At 44.1% G+C, this 20,887-nt stretch overlaps 1 protein-coding gene across 1 annotated transcript in view; it reads right to left on the bottom strand.

Annotated features, from left to right (window-relative positions):
• The window catches only part of MTERF1 (mitochondrial transcription termination factor 1), a 232,828-nt gene that overhangs the window by 99,479 nt on the left and 112,462 nt on the right, over positions 1–20,887 (bottom strand). The gene's annotated exons all lie outside the window — the stretch shown is intronic.

The following is a 20,887-nucleotide window of genomic DNA, read 5'->3' as shown; positions in this document are numbered from 1 at the left end:
GCCACATAAAATTAACTATCACAATAAGCCTGTCTTTTTAATAGCAACTCATGGGGCTGGCGCTGTGGCATAGCGGGCTAAGCCTCCGCCTGCATCCCATATGAGTGCCGGATCGTGTCTGGCTACCCCTCTTCCAATCCAGCTCTCTGCTATGGCCTGGGAAAACAGTAGAAGATGGCCCAAGTCCTTGGGCCCCTGCACCCGTGTGGGAGACCGGGAAGAAGCTCCTGGCTCCTGGCTCCTGGCTCCTGGCTCCTGGCTCCTGGTTTTAGATCGGACCAGCTCCGGCCATTGCAGCCATTTGGGGAGTGAACAGCATCTCATAAAATTTGAGGGTACACAGGCAGAATGAAGTTGTATGTGAGGCCTCGGTAATGAGAGTGATAAGAGATCACAAGTAAATTATAATACTCCCATGCAGTGAGATAAGATGTAACCTATAAATGTCATAATTTCAAATAATGTTTAGGGACACAAGAAAACATTTCTGATTTAGAAATAAGTAAGAGAAATGGAATTTTTAAAGTGTATGTAGTATGATTCTCAAATTATAAAATAAAATCACTGATACATATAGAAGAAAATAATCCAAAATTTTAATAGCAGGATCTCTGAATCACAGACTATGAGTGATCTTTGTTTTCTTATATTTTTTATAATTTGTGCAAATTACTTTTATAAGTATAAAATGCAAAAAAAAAAAGTTTGAGATCATGGAATTTAAGATCCTAATCCTGACTCTGCTGCATGGACACTGACCCAGCCATTTAGAGAGGTCCACGTGGCATTGGCCAGCCAAGCCAAGGTTCTCCCCAACAAGTGGCTCCAGACAGGAATACAAAGTAAATTCAGAGCTTCAAGTTAGTCACCACATAGCATTTCCCAAGCTGGTCCATTCGAGTTGTTTTCACACAGGAGTCACCTACCAGAGTAAAGGGTCAGCGCTGCACCAAGGAAACACCTGGCTGTGAGGAGGCTCGCAGGAGGCACCTGGATAATGTGGATGCTGGCTAGGACTCAACAGGGCCACTCAGCCTGGTGGCGACAGATCCAGGCCCAGGACCCGTGAGCGCCCTTCCCGGTGCTTTTCAGCCTCTTCTAGGGTAGAAGCTAAGCAGATGGTGTTTCCCTTGCCACAAATCTGCTGTCTGCCCTTCATGGAGTGAGGGTTCCTCCCTCTGGTAGGCCAGAGCTCCCAAAGGGCCTGGCACCCAAGAACCATGGTTTGCCTTTACTCCTTGTCATTCAGGCCTGGCACAGATGGAAGCAGGCAGCCTCCATTCAAGCTGAGGTCTTTTGATGGATTTATTTTTTTAATTCACAGATTCTGTAGAATCCGCAGCAGAGGGGCTCCCGGAATGAACTTTGGAAGTGAAGACTCGCCATAGATTAGCTACCCAGCCACCGGGAGTGTCCTTTCACAAAGGACATTCACCCCAAATTTCTTCCCCTTTAGTCTACCATGGTGGATGAAATTCTGATCATAAGATTCATGCCTTTGGGTTAAGATACCGTCTCTAAGGTACTCCTGTTAAAATGCGAATATATGACTCATAACCTAACTTATCAGCATCTTTTACTTTAAAGAGCAAAAGAAGGAAGTAGAATGACTCCAAAAGTAACGAAGACTTCAGAATTTTCTGTAAGCGTGTCCCTAGCAGATCCATTCAAGGCAAGCTGGTGATGGATTTCCAACTGGTTCTCCTACGATAAACAGTGACGTGAGAAAAAGAAAAACACATCCTTCTTTCCTCAAAAGCTACAGTAACTCTGAAAAGGAACTACAACTCTATCTTTGCTGGAAGCCAACGTCAAATAGATTTATACCTGGAGACATTCCACCTGGTCTGTTTGCTCAGACATACAAGCGACAGCAGGTGTTTTTCAAGGACTGAACACCGTGCCATTTTACAGTGACTTCTGTACTGGCTCGCCCGAACCTCAGCTTCCTGCTAATACGCACCCTGGGAGACAGCAGTGATGGCGCAGTATGTGCATCCCTGGCACCCACACGGGAGGCCTGGAATGAGTTCTTAGCTTCTGCTTCGCCCAGTCCAGCTTTTGTAGGCGTTTTGGGTAGCGAATGAACAAACGGAAGCACGAGATCTTGTCCTCTCTCTTTCTCAAATAAATTTCAAAAAATATAAAAACAGAGGCTCTGGGTTTGAAGAGCCTCAGGGTGGCTGAACGCAGGGAGGGTGGTGTGCCTGGGGAGGGCGTGGGAGCACCCTCACACCTTTCCCTGTGCATCACTCAGCTGTATCCTTTTGCAATAACAAGTGATAGAAACGCATTTTCCTGAGTTCTGTGAGCCGCTCCAGCAAACATAAAGACCTATGGAGTGGGGCGCAGGAAACTCCAGTTGCAGCAGAGGTTAACAAGCTGGACTTGTGACTCACGACTGAAGTAAAGGGCAGTCCTGTGGAAGTGGCCCCGGCACAGGGGGTCTGTGCTAACTCCAGTGAGTGTCAGAATGGAGCTGAATTGTGGCACACCCAGCTGCTCCTAGAACATTGCATGATGTGGAAGAAACCCACACCTCTGATGTCAGAGTGGAGTACTGAGAATGCTGAGAGAACTGAGTACGAGAAAGCTCTTAGCTTTTTTCTCTTTTAACATCGACCAAACCAAGTGATTTTGAGCAAATCCTGCAAACACTCTATCTCCTAGCTTCCTCACTTCTAAACAGAATGTCTGCTTTCCTAACCAATTTTATTTTTGTAAAGACTGATTTGAATTCTAAATAAACCCTTGGAGTTGCTTTGAGGTGAGCGCTCTATAAATAAAATGTTGTAAAGTGCATCCTGGACCATGTGTGCTCCTATCTCGCCACTCCAAATTCCAGGCCTTCTGTGAATTAGTGTCCACTGTGAGTTCTGTGCCATGAGCTTGCTACGTCGTCCTCCCTGCTGCCTTTATGAACGCTTTCTTCTTGTCCTATTAACCACTCATTATCTCATCTTTCCTGCAATTGCTCCTTCCTGAGACACACTCCATCAAAATTTCCCTGTAGTCACGCTTGAAACACTCAGTCATCTTTAAATAATTTAGATACATAATATTAAATAGATTATAGTTTGTCTCAGAATAAAATGAGTTTAAGGCTCTTTCTTTTTTCCTGATAAGAATCCAGGTCCTTTACAGGCTCATAAATATATAATGCTGCTTATTTCTGGCCACAAAGAAAACCCAGATTTGCATCAGCTCCCTGGACATCCCACACAAAGCCACATATGATAGACAGCTTCTATGTGACAGAGTAAAAGGGCATGCTTTCCCCTGCCCAAGGGAGCAGTGGGATTGTCCTGCCTCATTGCTCACAATGTGTGGACCTCATTAGAAGAACTTGCCAGTGCTATACATGGTAAAGAATGCATTTCTGATAATATTTCAGTTAGATTTGGGCCAAGGCCAAGAGTCTCTCTGGCAGACTAAAGCAACTTGACTTAGCCCTTTACTTTTAGCAAGAAGAGTCATGATAAGGAAATAGAAACAAGACATCTTGGGTCCCCCAGTCACACACTCTTCCAGCTCTTTTCAAGGGTGAGGAAATGTTCCCAGGCAATTAGTCACAACCTCCCTTCTACCTCGGTCTCTCTCCTGATCGTTTTTACTAAGAACTTTTAAGGGCTTTAGAAATTTGGGGCCTGTTTTTAGAGGTTTTCCTTTAAGATCTGAATACCAGCAAAATGTCATCTGGTTTAACATAACAATCCTTCCCTATTATAAAACATTGCCTTTTTAAAAGAAAATTTTATTTAAAATCCTTTACTAATGAAAAGAAAGACTGTATAATATAAATCATAACCATGTCTGATTGAGAATGGTTTCCAAGAGAAGGAATAAAACCCAAGCGTTCTGTGTATTATTTTGTTTTGCTGCTTAAAATGCTCAAGATTTGTGATTTGCCAAAGCCATTAAGGAAAAAAGTCACCAATTTTTGAGCTGGACTGGGAGTTCTCCCTTAGCCAGGCCTACGTGGTAAGCCTCGACTCATATGAATTATCAAGTAAAGGATGAGAGCTGAACATTCCATGAGAAGACAGCTGACAATGCCTTCGCTTTAGAGATGGAGACACTTAGGCCCACAGAGGCCTTAGAAGCAATCCTGCAAAGGGCAAACAAGTTCTGGTTCTAGATGCATCTCCTTTGCCTGCTTATATGACAAAGAGCAAAATACAGAGCTTCTATAAGCCTCAGCTTCCTCATCAGTAAGATGGGGCTAATACTCATGCATGCCTCCGACAGCAAAGGGTAATACCTTAACAGACACGAGCCAGTTAGCCTGGTACAGGGAAGGAACTAAATTATTAGACACCACTAAAATTGTAAGAGCTAGGGCAGAAGGAAGAAACAGAATCAGGGAGCTAAGCCCATGTGTTTTGTTTTTTTCTGATTATCTTCCCTGCAAATTTGACCTTGAATGGAGTGACAGGACCATGAATTAAAACATATAGTCCAGAAAAATCTCTAGTATAATACCAAAATTTGGATGTAAACTAGAGCTGTACTATATTTTATGGAGACAATGGATCTAGTGATTAAATTCATGATCTCTTGAGCCTGGGTTCAAATCCTATCCTCCCCCCTTTCCAGCTGTGTAACTTTAAGCAAGTTTCTGTACCTTGTTTTCCCACTTTGAAAAAGGGGACAATAAGAGTACCTATTTCACAGTGTGAAATGAACTGAACTGATATTTGGAAAACAGCACAGTGTCTGTGCCAGCGTTATAAAGTACTAGCCATTACTACACTAACATCACAGGACCCTCTGGCACACTATCCATGATATTTTTGTACTGGCCACACCCAAAGAAATTTATACTAATAGCTTTACATTTTAACACCACCCAGAATATGAACTTTGATGATGAGATATACAGAAATATTAAGGATCGTTTTTAAAACATAAGCATACTTAAGTATTGTGATGATTAACTTTAGGTGTCCATATTACTGGGTTAAGGGATATTTTTGTAACAAGAATAATAACTCTTTAAAAGCCTGATTCTGAAAAGCACAGGATGATTCAAATATAACATTGCATAAACAGAGTTTGACCCACTCATAACTTGAGAGTTACTGCTTGTCGACCTCCAGCCCTGAGACAGCCCTGATAGATCGTTTATAATACAGCAAGCAGGATTTTTACTTGGTGGAATTTTAATTCCTTTTTTGGTTTCTTAGATACAAGCAACTGCAGAGCTTGGAGGGAGTAGTCACCTTGTACAATTGGACAGATGAGGAAACTGAGGTCTAAGAAGGTAAAGGACACACAGCTTGTATCTGACGAAGGTGGTAGAGGAAGATATTTTAAGGACGTCAGTCTTCCATTTCTCATCATGAGCGCTCAAGCTTCATACTATAAATCTGATTAACTGGATACATATTTTATAAATAAGTAGCTTAAACAGTAGCAATATTTCACCCAGTTGAACTTCAAATTACTTTAGATCAAAGTAATGTATCTTTTCGGATATCAGACTCTTACTTAAAAATTTATGTACTTTAAAATTCCTGTTACAGAGAACATAAACAGTACATTGAGTTTGATCAGTCAGTGAAAAATTAATCTCAGGGGGTAAATGTTTCATCTTTCAGGGCATCGGAGAACCAAATAACAAGCAATTTAGTGAATTCCGGCCTGGTCCTGAGATCTTCAGTTTATGTCATATGGATGAGCAGCTATCCTAGAGGCAGGTTGCTCCCTGAAGGGCCACCCTTCTAAGGCAAAGTCTCTTGCAACACAACTATGCTTCCACTACAAATCAAGCAAACCATAGCTCTCTCTTTTTTTAACTGAAGGTTTACAGTTGATTTAATTGTATTTCTCAGCTCATGGTACACCAGCATCTAACTTCATAAGGCCTAGGGCATGTTTTATTCATTTTATTGCTTTTGCCTTAACTTCTCATCCTAATTTCTATTCCCCTCTCTGCTAGAGGCATCCACTCTAATGCTTATAAAACATAAGTGTACTTAGATATTGTGATGTTTATTTTTAGGTGTCAACTTTACTGGGTTAAGGGGATACCCAGATAACTTCCAGAAGAGATAGGAATTTGACTCTGTGGACTGAGGAAGATCCACCCTCACCCAGTGTGAGTACAATCCAATCATCTGAGGGTCAAGAGAGAACAAAAAGGCAGAGACTGGAAAATACAATATTCCTCTCCCTCTCCTCCCTCCTCTCTCTCTCTTTTTCCCTTTCTCTGTCTCTGAACAACTTTCCTTCCTGACCTTGAATACCAGAACCCTAGGTTCTACAGCCTTAGATCCTGGGGCTTTTTCCAGTGGCTCCCCCAGGGTGTCAGGCCTTGAGTTTCAGATTGGGAGATACACCCTCAGCTCTCCTGGTTTTGATGCCTTTGGACTTGGACTGAGCCAAGCTACTAGCTTCCCTGGTTCGGTAGCTTGCAGACAGCTGTCATGGGGCTTCTCAACTCCATAGTCACATGAGACAATTCCCCTAATAAGTCCTCTCTCCTTCCTCTATTTATATCCATATCATATCCTTATCCATGGCTACATCTATTTCTGTATCTATAGCCATACATACCTGTATCCATATCTGTATCTGTCTCTCTGTTGGTTCTGTCCCTCTAGAAAATCCTAATATAAGTATGTTTGTATCCTAGAAAAATAGGCAATGTCTTTGTGTTGCTGTATGTGTTTAACTATTATAAGTGTAATCATGCTCTAGAACATTCCTCCTTTTTTCATTCAACATGTTTTTAAGATCTATCATATCGCTGTATGTACATCTAGATCATTAACTCTCGTGCTACACAGAATTCTACTCTACACATGTATCCCACAATTAACTAGTCCTTTCCCAACTGCTCCAAATCCTGCCTTCTCAAATACAGCATCGGCTAGCATCCTCTTACATGTTTCCCTCTGGTCCTGTGACAGAGCAGATCTGAGGTATATATCCAGGAGAGAGAACTCTTTCGCAGTGTCCATGACCTAGTTTCTCTAAGCACAACCAGGTAACTCCCCAGAACACCTGTGCCAGGTTGCACTTCCACCAACAGTGCCAGGGCATTTCCCAACCTCCCCACGAGAGTTAGCACCACCTGACTTTCCGACACGGCAGAAATTACTGGCCCTGTTCTGGTGTACCAGTTCTCTCAGGTTTGAGCCTCCTCTCTTTGGTTCATGAGGATTTCTGGATCCCGTCCATGCCTTGCTTAGGTCCTGGGCAACTAGAAATGCTATCACAGGGTCATCTACATAGATCCTCCTCTCACAAATCTGCTCTTTTGTTTTCTTGTCCTGTAGAACCATGCTGATCATAAAATCTCCTTCACAGGCTTTCATTCTCCTTTCAGAACAGAGAGGAATTCTGGGTACTCTTAAGCTCTTTCTGGATGTTTCTACCCACTCCATGGGTGCTTTACTCACAATGCATGAAGCCAGTACCCTAGTGCTTCTCCATCTCCTTCCTCCCTTCCTTCCTCCTTTCCTTCCTTCTTCCTCCTCCGTGTCTGTCTCTGTCTCCATCTCCTTCCTCCCTCCAGTCCTTTCTTTCTCCACTTCCCTCTTGCCACCTAGTGTCCTTATTGATTGACAAGACCTGTCGTGGGGCTGGCGCTGTGGTGTAGCAGGTAAAGCCGCCACCTGCAGCGCCAGCATCCCATAGTGGGCCAGCAGAGGGGAGACCTCTCTCTCTCTCTCTCTCTGCCTCTCCTTCTCTCTCTTTCAAATAAATGAATCAATCATAAAAAAAAAAAAGACCTGTCTCCCTCTCTCAAGAGGAGAATTTAGAAACTAGTGACTGTGGGGCCAGCACTGTGCCGTAGCAGGTAAAGCTGCCGTCTACAGTGCCGGCATCCCAGATGGGTGCCGGTTCAAGTCCCAGCTGCTCCACTTCTGATCCAGCTCTCTGCTATGGTCTGGGAATGCAGAAGACGACCCAAGTCCTTGGGCGCCTGCACCCGCATGGGACACCCGGAAGAAACTCCTGGCTCCTGGCTTCGGATCGGCACAGCTCCGGCCGTTGCCGCCAATTAGGGAGTGAACCACCAGATGGAAGAATCTCTCTCTCTCTCTCTCTCTCTCTCTCTCTCTGCCTCTCCTCTCTCTGTGTAACTCTTTCAAATAAATAAATAAATCTTTTAAAAAAAAAAGAAAAAGAAAAGTGACTGCATGCATTTACCATTTCATATGAGTAACACGTGCACCATTCCAAAGCACTCTCAAATATCATCTGACCCTCTCAAAAACCTGCATAGAGAAGTTGCAAACAAACAACAACAACAAAAAACAAGACAGAAATATGAAAGAAAGGAGCAATATGAGAGATAACCTGCAGATAATCTATTTTGAATGAATTCATAAATCTTTTATGACTTTTCCAAAATAGATTGAAAAACCTCCCCAGTTTTTCTTTTGTTGATCTCCTCATGAGCCGAAAGAGACTGTTTTGTCTCTGCTTTGCAACAATAACTTCAGGTTACTGTAATGTCAATGTTAAGCATTTACAGGAACCTCTGAGTTCTTGTTGCATTACTGAAAATTCTGTTATAACTTGAAGCTACTTTAAACTATTGTCATTACTGTAATTTTAGTAACCAAACAGGTAGCTGTTCATTTTTCAATCTACATTGTTTATTAAATGATATCTCATTCTAACACAGATTGTGACTTTGATTATTTATGTTAGATAATGGTTTTAAATATTTAATTCTCTGGGTACAGACATATATACAGTTTATTTTTAATCATGCAATTGTGTTCACTTTCAAATAACTTAAGCTTTAAATTTTGCTTTTTAGAATCTGAAATGTAACATCTCTTCCTACCTATTTCTATTTTTTAAAAAATTAGTTAACTCCACTTGGATCCACTTGGAGGAGCAAGCATTTAGTCTAGTGGTTCAGATGCCTCGGTTTCACGTTAGGGTACCTGGGTTCATTTCCCAACTCCAGCTCCTGACTCCACATTCCTGCTGATGTCCTAGAAGGCACCAGCGATGGCTCAACCAGCTGGGTTCCTATCACCCACATAGGAGGCCTGAAATGAGTTCTCAGCTCCCAGCTTGGCTCCATCCCATTCCCAGCCATTGGAGACATTTGGGAAAGAACCAAAGGATGGAAGTGCTTGTGTTTCTGGTTCTCTCTCTGTGTCTCTCTCTGTCTCTCTGTCTCTCACTCTCTCTCCAACTCTCAACAAGCATAAATACATTTTTTAAAAAATCCATCTGGATAACACTTTTGCATAGCCTCTGAGCATTTTCTGCTACATGATCAACAAAGATCCCCTTTGTTTGAAGAGAAACAGTTTGGGCTAATGAATTGTCTGCTCTACAATCCCAGTAGCTGTGTAGCCTTGGGCAAGTGATTTAATGCCCAAACCTCAGTTTTCTATTCTGTCATATAGGAATAATTCTTATTATGCTCAAGGGTTATTGTGAGAATTAAATGAAATCATGTATGTGCAATGCCTGTCATGCAGCAAGCACAGAAAATGCTCATTTTCTTCTTCCTCCTTCTCTTAGAAAAATAAACATAGACTCATCATGGGCACGCCTGGTTATACTCCAGAAAACCGACCATAATTCAGAGGTAAGAGTGTCTCATCTTTAACATGAACAACAGAATCAAAAATTTGCATGATATGTTGTCCAAATACAGGGTCTGGTTTTGCCTTTCGCCCACAATGGGAACCTTGCACAATGACTGAAGATGTGGCATTACCAGACAAATGTAAACCCTACATCAGCCCAAACCATAGGGATTAACACAATGATGAATGGCATCCAGATGAATTGTTTTCAATCAAATTAAAACATATTTGGGGCACATCCTTTCCTCTCTATACTCTGGGTATTTCTTGCATACACAAAATGTCTTTTGAAGTTAAGAAGAGCATCTCATATGGATGAGCTACCTACGGAGTAAAGAAATACAAGGGAAAATATGAGGGCCTGTGTATTTTTTAAGGCAGACTCAGGTATTTAATGCACACATTGCTTTTTTTAAAATACAGGACTGAGAACTGGGTATTTTTAAAGAGTCATCTAAGACAGTAAAACCCCAAGATCTCATGTAGACATCATGCAACTCCCACTTATCTGCCCAAAGTCTTCCTCTCTGGGGCATGGCATTTCCTTGGGCAAATATATTAAACTGTTTCAGAATTGATTTTATCCTTAACTTAGACCACATATCTCTCTAGAAAAATTCTCTTTGCACATTGAGGAGGCCAAAAATAGCTTCTTACTTTTATCAAGAAAACAGGAATAGATAAATTCAAATTGGTAATTAGCCAAAATAAAAGCTCCCTTCAATAGCTGTCCCACAGCCTTACCCTGCTTGAGTACGCAGGCAGGAACAGACCCAAGAGGAAAGATAGCAAAGCTTAAGCTGGATAGAAAGTAAAGTGCAGGTCCAACATCATTGGCGTAGTGGGTTAAGCTGCTACCTGTAACACCAGCATCCCATATGGGCACAGGGTCAAGCCCCAGCTGCTCCACTTCTAATCTAGCTCCCTGACAATGTGCCTGGGAAAGCAGCAGAAGGTGGCCCAAGCCCCTGAGGCCCTGTACCCATGTGGGAGACCTGGATGAAGCTCCTGGCTCCTGGCAATGGCCTGGCCCAGCACTGGCTGTTGTGGCCATTTGGGAAATGAACCAGAGGATGGAATATCTCTCTCTCTCTTTGTTTCTGCCTCTCTCTCTGTAACTCTGCCTTTCAAAAAAGTAAACAAATCACTTTAAAAACTGCACAGCATGGAAGCCTCAATCTTCCTGCAGCCCAGAAAGCAGCTGGCAGGAAAGGAAACCCAAATCCAATATTTATAGTCCAGCACGTTTTATTAAAGACCCTAATACAGAGACCATCCTCCTCAATCCCTAGGGGGCCCTAATAAGCAATGATGAGCCATCAAGCCTGTGTCTAGGACATTACCAGTTTCCCCCATTGGGCTCTATTCCATCACCTTGCAGATTTAGGCAGCTGGGTGAACAGCTGACTGCAAATCTGCCTTGAGAAACCCACAGATTTTTTTTTTTTTTTTTTTTTTTTTGGACAGGCAGAGTGGACAGTGAGAGAAAGAGACAGAGAGAAAGGTCTTCCTTTGCCGTTGGTTCACCCTCCAATGGCCACCACAGCCGGCGCGCTGCGGCTGGCGCACCGCGCTGATCCGATGGCAGGAGCCGGGTACTTCTCCTGGTCTCCCATGGGGTGCAGGGCCCAAGCACTTGGGCCATCCTCCACCGCACTCCCTGGCCACAGCAGAGAGCTGGCCTGGAAGAGGAGCAACCAGGACAGAATCCGGCGCCCTGACCAGGACTAGAACCCGGTGTGCCGGCGCCGCAAGGCGGAGGTTTAGCCTAGTGAGCCTCGGCGCCGGCCAAGAAACCCACAGATTTCTAACCAAATCCAGGCTGAGCAGTGCCACTGCCACATGACAACAGCGTAGGCCACAGCCAATGAGCTGGGCTTCCCTCTTCCATATGAGGCCCAGGAGCTCACCGCGTTCACAACAAAATGCAATGGATGGGAAGGGAACAAAGGCCAGCTCAAAAGCAGGGAAGGGACAGGGTGGCTGAGGTGGCTGAAGACATAGATTGGTGGAATGCAGGTGACAACGGATGAGAAAAGCAGAAAAGCAAGTGATCAAAGGACATTGTCACCACAAAGATGCCTGCAGAAAAGAATCTGCTGCGCCGGCGGCTCACTAGGCTAATCCTCTGCCTGCAGCGCCGGCACACCGAGTTCTAGTCCCAGTCGGGGTGCCAGATTCTGTCCCGGTTGTCCCTCTTCCAGGCCAGCTCTCTGCTGTGGTCAGGGAGTGCAGTGGAGGATGGCCCAGGTCCTTGGGCCCTGCACCCCATAGGAGACCAGGAGAAGCACCTGGCTCCTGCCTTCGGATCAGCGCGGTGCACCGACCGCAGCGCGCCGGCCGTGGCGGCCATTGGAGGGTGAACCAACGGCAAAGGAAGACCTTTCTCTCTGTCTCTCTCTCTCTCACTGTCCACTCTGCCTGTCAAAAAAAAAAAAAAAGAATCTGCTCTAAATGAGAGTTCCCAATGCTGCATTACCTTCAAGGCTTAAAAGAAACAAAATCATCATAACAGCTTTCATTTATTATTTAGTACTGTGTGCCAGGCACTGTTCTAAAACATGCTGCACTTGCTAACCTACTTTATCTACACAAAACTATGAGAGGACAGTATTACTACCATGACCCTTCTACAGATGAGGAAATCGAGGCACAGAGATGTGGAAGTGACACAGTGAGTACCAGAGCAAAGACGCAGATAACTGGGGTCTGAAGCCATTACTCTACTACCCACTTAGAGAAAGCTGGCATGGGGGGAGCTTGCAAATCTTGGCTCAGCCACTGTACTAATAGCTCATGCTTGTCTTAGGGTCACTTAGTTACAAGTCGGAAGCAAGGATCCCAGGCAGCATGGTGGTCCTCTCCAACCCCTCAGTCTCAGAACATCCCCAGCACCACACACAGGAGGAAGCGGGCTCTCTTTCAGGCCAGGGTGAGGGAAAGGTATGGGTTATGAAAAGGTCCTATTTGATCCCTTCTTTTTACTGTTAAGCCCCCATAAAGCTTCCTGGTGACAGAGAAGCTTCCTTAATGAGAAATTCCCCAAGGGGGCAAACCTGTCAATCTTTCAGGCCAGATTGTCATGGAAACTTTTATGAAGAGGAGCCCAACACTCAAGTCTTCAGGCAGCAAAAGAATCCACACAGTTGCTCTTTTGTAAAATTATACAAATGTATTCATTGCAACAAGGAAGGCAATGACACAAGTTCCTTTTACTGATGAACAGAATTAAAACATAATGAGAGGAACACAGTCAGAGTTTAATTTCTCAAATCTTGTGCCTCTTGGCTAGCCCCCATCCTGCAGTCCTCATATGGTCCAAACAATGCATTTTTAAAGTCATAATCATTAGACCAGAATTATAAAATAATTATGCATGGGAAAAATGTATTGCTCTTCAAAATACTACTCAGACATTTTGGTGTAAATAATAACGGGGTCATATATTCTAAGGCAAGTTCAGCAAACAAAAACTATGACTCTTGGGCCAATTTGACTCACAGCCTGTTTTTATGCAACCTGGAGCTAAACTCAGTTTTTGCATATTCAAATTGCTGAAAAGACACTGAGAGGAAGAATGATATATTAAGCTCTGTCAAGATTAAATAAATTTTATACCTAATACATGTAATACATAAAGGTTTACTGAAACACAGTCATTCATTTATTTGTTGTCTACTCCTACAAAGGTTCTAAGCCTAAAATATTTACTCTGACTCTTTTTAGACAAAAGTTTATGAACCCTTTTCTAAAGTGATAAATGATCAATATATTTCCCTGACAAATTTCTCACTATCGAATTGTAGTTCTTAATTGTTGGAAAACAGTGACATTTTATGGCCTATTCCAGTAATTAATTTCTAGAAACCTTTCCTAAATTGACGTCACCACCTATTACTCACTCTAATGATAAGTTGCCAGTCCTTAAATTGTTTCGAGGGGTGTGTGCTCCCTTCCACTAAGTTGATATATGACTGACTGATACAAACCAGGGCACTTCTTCAAACCCCGGAGTCAAACAAAGCAGAAAATCTCCCATGCACAGGGACACTCCCTTGGCAGGAACACTCCACTGCTAAGCCTGAAACCAAAACAATGAAAGCCAGCAAAGACAGAGCACAGGAGCTTCTGTTCCTGCCTCTTGATTGTTCCAGAATCTTCAAATCCACAGAATTTTTTTTTTTTTTTGGTGCAGCTTTTCATTAAGCATTTCAAAAGAAAAACAGCTACCAACCTTCTTTTGAAAATGCATGGTTTGTTGTTGTTTATGGCTACCCTTTGACAGTGGTTGAGCACTGCACTTCTATTTCCCTTTAAAAGGAGTGATCTGGGGCCAGCGCTGTGGCACAGCAGGTTAAAGACCTGGCCTGAATCGCCAGTATCCCATTTGGGCACAGTATCCCATGTGGTTCGAGACCCGGCTGCTCCACTTCCCATCCAGCTCCCTGCTGTGGCCTGGGAAAGCAGTAGAGGATGGCCCACGTCCTTGGGCCCCTGCACTCTTGTGGGAAACCTGAAGGAGGCTCCTGGCTCCTGGCTTCGGATCAGAGTAGCTCCAGCTGCTGCAGCCAGTTGGGGAGTGAACTACCGCATGGAAGACTGAGCTCTCTCTCTGCCTCTCCTCTCTCTGTGTAACTCTGACTTTCAAATAAATAAATAAATCTTTATATATATATATATATATATATAAAAGGAGTGATCTGTCGCAGAAGTGGACTCTCTTGTCTTCCTTTTACATGACGTGTGCTCAGTATACATTTGTAATGTCCTGCAATCTGTAGATCCACACTGTTCCCCAAACATGGGCCTCAAGAATTCTTCCAACTCTGGCATCATCATTGACTTCAAAACTTGCTCCCCAAGCAAAGGGTTTGGAAAAGACACAAAACAGACTCACCAATCATTATAATTCAGGCATCTCCAAGGACTTCATAAATATGCTACAATAAATTAATGGTGTTATCTCCCTGTGTTATATAAGTTTTATTCGTATTCAAATACTAAACTAAGCAGCAGCTTCTTCATGGGAGGTGCTGGCCAAAATGAAGTCCTCAACTGAGGGCCTGGAAATCAATGGGCCAGTCCCAGGTCCTCTGTGAACTGGGACACTATTCTAATGTCAAATTCACATTGCTCAAAAATGCTTTAAAAGTTTCTAGAATTCTGTGGAGACATCTGTCTTGTGATCTTAATCAGAAAATCATTCATGACTCATAGATTCCAAAGACTCCTGTAAATCAGTTTGGGAAAGCTATTTAAAAGATCTTCTAAAAAATAGTTACAATCAAATACAATATTTTCCCAAAGAAGATGAAAAACTTTGTTTCTGACTTCCATTACACCACTTCAAGAGATATTATTTACTTCAGTCCAGAAATACATTAGTTAATTTTTATAATGAATTTTTTAAATAAAGGGACCTGCAAGAAAATCTACTTAGCCAACAAAGATTCCTCACTGTTCCGCTGAGTTACTAATGCCACTGTGTGCCTTTGCTATTCTGTACCAACTCTATCTGAGTCAGAGGAGAGAAATATCGTTCTACCACAAAACCAGATTTTTTTGGTTAAAAATCGAGCTATAGGGAATTCAGGGGGTGGGGAACACATATTTAATTAGGCCTAGGCTTGTTGCCTGATTTTCATTAGGCCCTGCCTGATTCTGATTTGGCCCACGCTAAGTCTTTTTAGGCCACTGGGCATGAGGACCAGTGCTCACTTTCATGGCTGTTTCAATTCATCAAGAAAATCCTTTGAAAGATGAAAGAAACTCCACATTTTTTCACCTGTTGTTCTTTCTTGTGTGCCTGTCACTTCACTAGCCAAGCTTGCTTCAAGCCAAACCAAATGCTTTCCAAACCTCTACAGTATGCCTTTGAAGATCTTAAGTATTTTCTTATGCTGACCAGTATAGTTTCCAAATAAGGAATAAAAAATAACGTAGTTCTTCAGTTATTTTTTTAAAAATACCAGAAATGCAAAAACACATTCCAATATGTGCATAAAAACAAAATTTCTCTTCCCCAAGTTGAGAGGTCTTGAGCCAAATACACCTGAAGTTCATTACCACACCCACAGCACATTGCTTACGTATGACAGAGCTCCTGCAAAGACCATATGCTGTTTTTATTACTGCACTCCACAGATTTTCCCAGGCTTGCTAGAAAAAAGTATTCTATAAGACTAACCCACTGAGTGTGGGCTCTTCTTACTACACTGATGAGATTCAGCTTGCTATTTACTTGATTAGCAATAAACATCTCTCCTTATTTCGAACAGCATGGCAATTAGGACCTTAATCTGTCACCACTAGCTTCAAGTTTTAGCTTTCATCAAAAGAAAAGGAATTTGCCAAGGAGGGAAAACATAGCTCTGCCTTTAAGCTAAAAATAGTTCTGCTTTTAGGCAATCTACACTTTCACATGGCTCCAACAAATCTTACTTACACAGTTTTCAAAGGAGACACTCAGAATACATGATACACCCTTGTTTTAGGTACTGGTCTAGCTGAAAGAGACTCAAATAAGCAAAAGCTGATAGAGAAAGGCAGATCAGACAACTCTGTTGACATAAGAGGAAACGAGGCCTGTAATCTGTTGATACTTTTGGAGGGAGTCAGGATAAAACAAAACCACTGGACATAGTGACTATACTGAAACTTCCAGAAACTTTTTACAAGAGTCTACACCAAAGACCTTATAAAACTTAAGGAATTCTGGCCGGCGCCGTGGCTCACTAGGCTAATCCTCCACCTTGCAGCGCCGGCACACCGGGTTCTAGTCCCGGTCGGGGCTCCGGATTCTGTCCTGGTTGCCCCTCTTCCAGGCCAGCTCTCTGCTGTGGCCAGGGAGCGCAGTGGAGGATGGCCCAGGTCCTTGGGCCCTGCACCCCATGGGAGACCAGGAGAAGCACCTGGCTCCTGCCATCAGATCAGCGTGGTGCGCCGGCCATTGGAGAGTGAACCAACGGCAAAGGAAGACCTTTCTCTCTGTCCCTCTCTCTCACTGTCCACTCTGCCTGTCAAAGAAAAAAAAAAGAAAGAAAGAAAATGGAGGATCTCTCCCTCTCTCTCTCTCTCTCTCTCTCACTCTGCCATAAGAGGGAAGGGAGGGAAGGGAGGGAAAGGAGTGAAGGGAGGGAAAGGAGGGAAGGGAGGGAGGGAGGAGGGAGAGAGATAAAAAGGGCGGGCTTCCAGACGCGTTCTTGTGGCAGTGAAGAAAGCTCGAGTTTGTCAGCACAGGCAAAGGGACTGCAGCACAGAGAGTGGACTGTGAGCCAGAATAAACCGTCTTCCCTCATAACTAGCTCCTTGTGTTTTAAGTAATGTAAAGCTAACAAATAGTCTATAGAAATTAACCCCAAATTAGCCTCATGATGATGACAGGTGGTCAGAACTGGAACAAAAGGGATGATGGGTTCTCCCAATCCAGTCCCATAACCCACCATGTGTCCTTATAGTGGAATAAGGCATGGGTTCCTCTTCCCACTCTTCATGTCCAATCCATGTCCCCTAAGCTCCTTTTCCAAGGCTTTTATTATAACAAGGTATTAGAAGTTGTGTGGAGGGGTGGCCTTCCCTTTTGCCATAGAGAGGCCTAAATGAGTCTCCTGGGGACCATAACAAAGTTACTACGGCATGCAGTTACAGCAGAGAAAGAACTAAATTGTTGTCAAATAGTACAGAAATTATTAGCTGCAGGCCAGCGCCACGGCTCAATAGGCTAATCCTCCGCCTGCAGCGCCGGCACCCCAGGTTCTAGTCCCGGTCGGGGCGCCGGATTCTGTCCCGGTTGCCCCTCTTCCAGGCCAGCTCTCTGCTGTGGCCCGGGAGTGCAGTGGAGGATGGCCCAGTCCTTGGGCCCTGCACCCACATGGGAGACCAGGAGAAGCACCTGGCTCCTGGCTTTGGATCAGCACAATGCACCAGCCACAGTGCACCAGCCGTGGCGGCCACTGGAGGGTGAATCAACGGCAAAAGGAAGACCTTTCTCTCTGTCTCTCTCTCTCTCTCACTGTCCACTCTGCCTGTCAAAAAAAAAAAAAATTATTAGCTGTACATCCACACAGTGATCAGAATACCACACTCAGCACCACTTCTCCTCTGTGTCTTTACGGAAGGGTTAAAGAAGAATGGTTTATGCTTAGTGGGATCTACAACAGCAGGAAACACAAAAAAAGATTTCTTCGTAAGGCAGACTTTAAAAAGTTCTTTCTGTTTTTAACTTTCAGCATCAACTCTCTTTTTAGGACACAGTCTTTTCTGTGTCACTACGACGTTCCAGCGCCAGACCAGGGAAAGAATAGGATTGCACCTGATATCACAAATCTTCAGCAGTGGCCTCTGAGGTCATTCCTCCTGTGACTGGGAGTGGGCTGTGCACAGCCTGGCCCTGGCACAACACTGAGCACACAGCAAAACAAGGGACTGAGATCGCCTTCCCGGCATCCTCATCATGGTCTCATCCACCCATTCATTCACCCCATTCCTGAGTATCTACTATATAACCCAAGGGTGTTGCAGAACTGTGTTTCCAGATCTGCCTGATGATAAAACACCCCAGGACTCTTTTTAAAAAATATAGGTCTCAGGGCCGGCGCAGTGGCTCACTTGGCTAATCCTCTGCCTGTGGCACCGGCATCCCATATGGGCGCTAGGTTCTAGTCCCGGTTGCTCCTCTTCTAGTCCAGCTCTCTGCTGCGGCCCGGGAGGGCAGTGGAGGATGGCCCAAGTGTTTGGGCTGCTGCATCTGCATGGGAGACCAGGAAGAAGCACCTGGCTCTTGGCTTTGGATCAGCACAGCACTGGCCATAGAGGCCATTTAGGGAGTGAACCAACGGAAGGAAGACCTTTCTCTCTGTCTCTCTCTCTCTCTCACTGTCTATAACTCTACCTGTCAAATAAGTTTAAAATATATATATATATATATATATATATAGGTCTCCCACCCTCCCCTCCCCACACCCCAGTCATTTCCTTTGTGAAAAGACAAATGGAGACAAACTAAAATATTAAAGCGTGTATTTGAACACTGAGTGACTCATGAAATGAGTAACTCCAGGCCACAAGCAGTTTGGGGACTTCACAAAAGGGACATAAGAAAGAAGACTCAAAGAAAATACTTGATTGGGTAAAGTGGAGAAATAGCTGCAGTTGAATCATTCCAGGGGAAAGTCCCTGGTTAGAGATTAGTCACTGGGATTCGACAGGATAAGCACTTCACTATATACATTAAGTTGGGTCCTGGTTTGCTTCATAGGAATGTAGGGCACTGGAGCTGCCTCAGTCTAATGGCCTCCCAGTTAATGTGTTCACACCCTGAACCGAGGTCTCCACGGGAAAGGTCTTGGGGACCTGTAGGAGTGACAAGCACCCATGTGCCTCTCACTATGTGGACAGTTTGGAGCGTTATCTCCACCCTTGTTGAACTCTCAGTGCCTCGCTGCTCTGCTCTGTGAATCTGGTCTGTGCAGGTCCTTTCTAGCTGTATTCCTAAAGGAAACCATATTTTCTCTATCAGCAGTTTTCTTTTTCTTTGTTTTTTTTTTTAATTTAACAGGTAGAGTTATAGACAGTGAGAGAGAGAGAGACAGAGAGAAAAGTTCTTCTTCCGTTGGTTCACCCCTCAAATGGCCGCTATGGCCGGCGCTGAGCCAATCTGAACCCAGGAGCCAGGTGCTTCCTCCTGGTCTCCCATGCGGGTGCAGGGTCCAAGCACTTGGGCCATCCTCCACTGCCTTCCCGGGCCACAGCAGAGAGCTGGACTGGAAGAGTAGCAACTGGGACTAGAACCCGGCACCCATATGGGATGCCAGTGCTGCAGGCGGAGGATTAGCCAAATGAGCCACGGTGCCTCTATCAGCAGTTTTCAAATCTCCTGTTCATGTTCTCTAAAATGCCAAGCCCACCCGCAATTCACAATTCCTTAAAACGTCCACTGTAACAATGCATATTTAGCCACTTAAGTCACCGCCTTTTCTTTTCACACTATTTCCTTTTTTCCATAACCAAACGCTTCAGTGCTGACAGACAGTCCAACCATCTCATTAAATGTATCATTACAGGTTTCTCCGATGTAACCTTGCTTTTTAACAAAATACAACTTTCAACAGCAATTATGTGGGTGAGGTCAGCTGGAGTCCTGTGGAGCTGGATGGAATTCTGAAAGGGTTCTGAAGTTCCTGAAATTTTGCAAACCTCTGCTCTATGCATCCACTGGCTGTAGCTTCAGGGAAACCCCAGCAGAGCTCCTGTGTTGCAGGCCCATCACCCTTCTCTTCATGTTTGATGCATCTACTCCCAGCCACAGCAAATTTAAAATGCAAACAATTTGTGTCAATTGTCTTGGGTGGCAACAAATTATGACTTTACTCAGCAAGGAGACATTTCTCATTGCTGTCTCTTAAAAGCTGCCTGCTGTGAATACTGATCAAGTGCAAGCACCACGCAGGGGAAGGTGACCAAAGGAACAGCGAGGAGAAATTAGAATGCAGTGCCTGTTCCTCTCATAAACGGTGGGCCCACCAGCTGCAAGGATTGTCATTTATTGTCCTTTATTTTTCCAAAGGCCACTTTGTCTTATCTGATGTTGAAATTCTTCCATACAGCTTTGAACATCAAAACATAAAAATGAGAAATCAGCTGGAAATGTGTCCGTGTCTCTTACTATGCTTGACATTTCCACACTGATAAGGAACAGCTAAATATTGACTTTTTTGGCTAAGTTCAGATTAAGTGTCTGGTCCATAAGCATTGATTGTGAACAATTATCTTTCTTCCCCTTTAGGGCACTGAGTTCTCTTACAAAAATAGAAAGGACCAAAGGGAGGAAAACTTAGCTGAAGCATTGTCATTAATTACCTGAAGGTCTTTCCTGCACTATGATTTAAAAAAAAAAAAAAAAGTCATCCTTGACTTCTGAGATATAGATGTGGGGACAAAATTTTTGTTCAAGATGGTGTTGGTAAACGTTAGGATATTCTAAAAATCAGATTTTTGTGCTTGTAGGTTATTCACCTAAGTCCTCAAATCCATCCTCCAATGAAAATGCTACCCTATTAGCCGGCGCCGTGGCTCAACAGGCTAATCCTCCACCTTGCGGCGCCGGCACACCGGGTTCTAGTCCTGGTCGGGGCGCCGGATTCTGTCCCGGTTGCCCCTCTTCCAGGCCAGCTCTCTGCTATGGCCAGGGAGTGCAGTGGAGGATGGCCCAGGTGCTTGGGCCCTGCACCCCATGGGAGACCAGGAAAAGCACCTGGATCCTGGCTCCTGCCATCGGATCAGCGCGGTGCGCCGGCTGCAGCGGCGGCCATTGGAGGGTG

This window comes from Oryctolagus cuniculus, chromosome 16, assembly GCF_964237555.1.
Source record: "Oryctolagus cuniculus chromosome 16, mOryCun1.1, whole genome shotgun sequence".
NCBI classification, from domain to species: Eukaryota; Metazoa; Chordata; class Mammalia; order Lagomorpha; family Leporidae; genus Oryctolagus; species Oryctolagus cuniculus.
The sequence above is the reverse complement of the archived record's forward strand: the minus strand, read 5'-3'. Positions and strand labels throughout refer to the sequence as shown.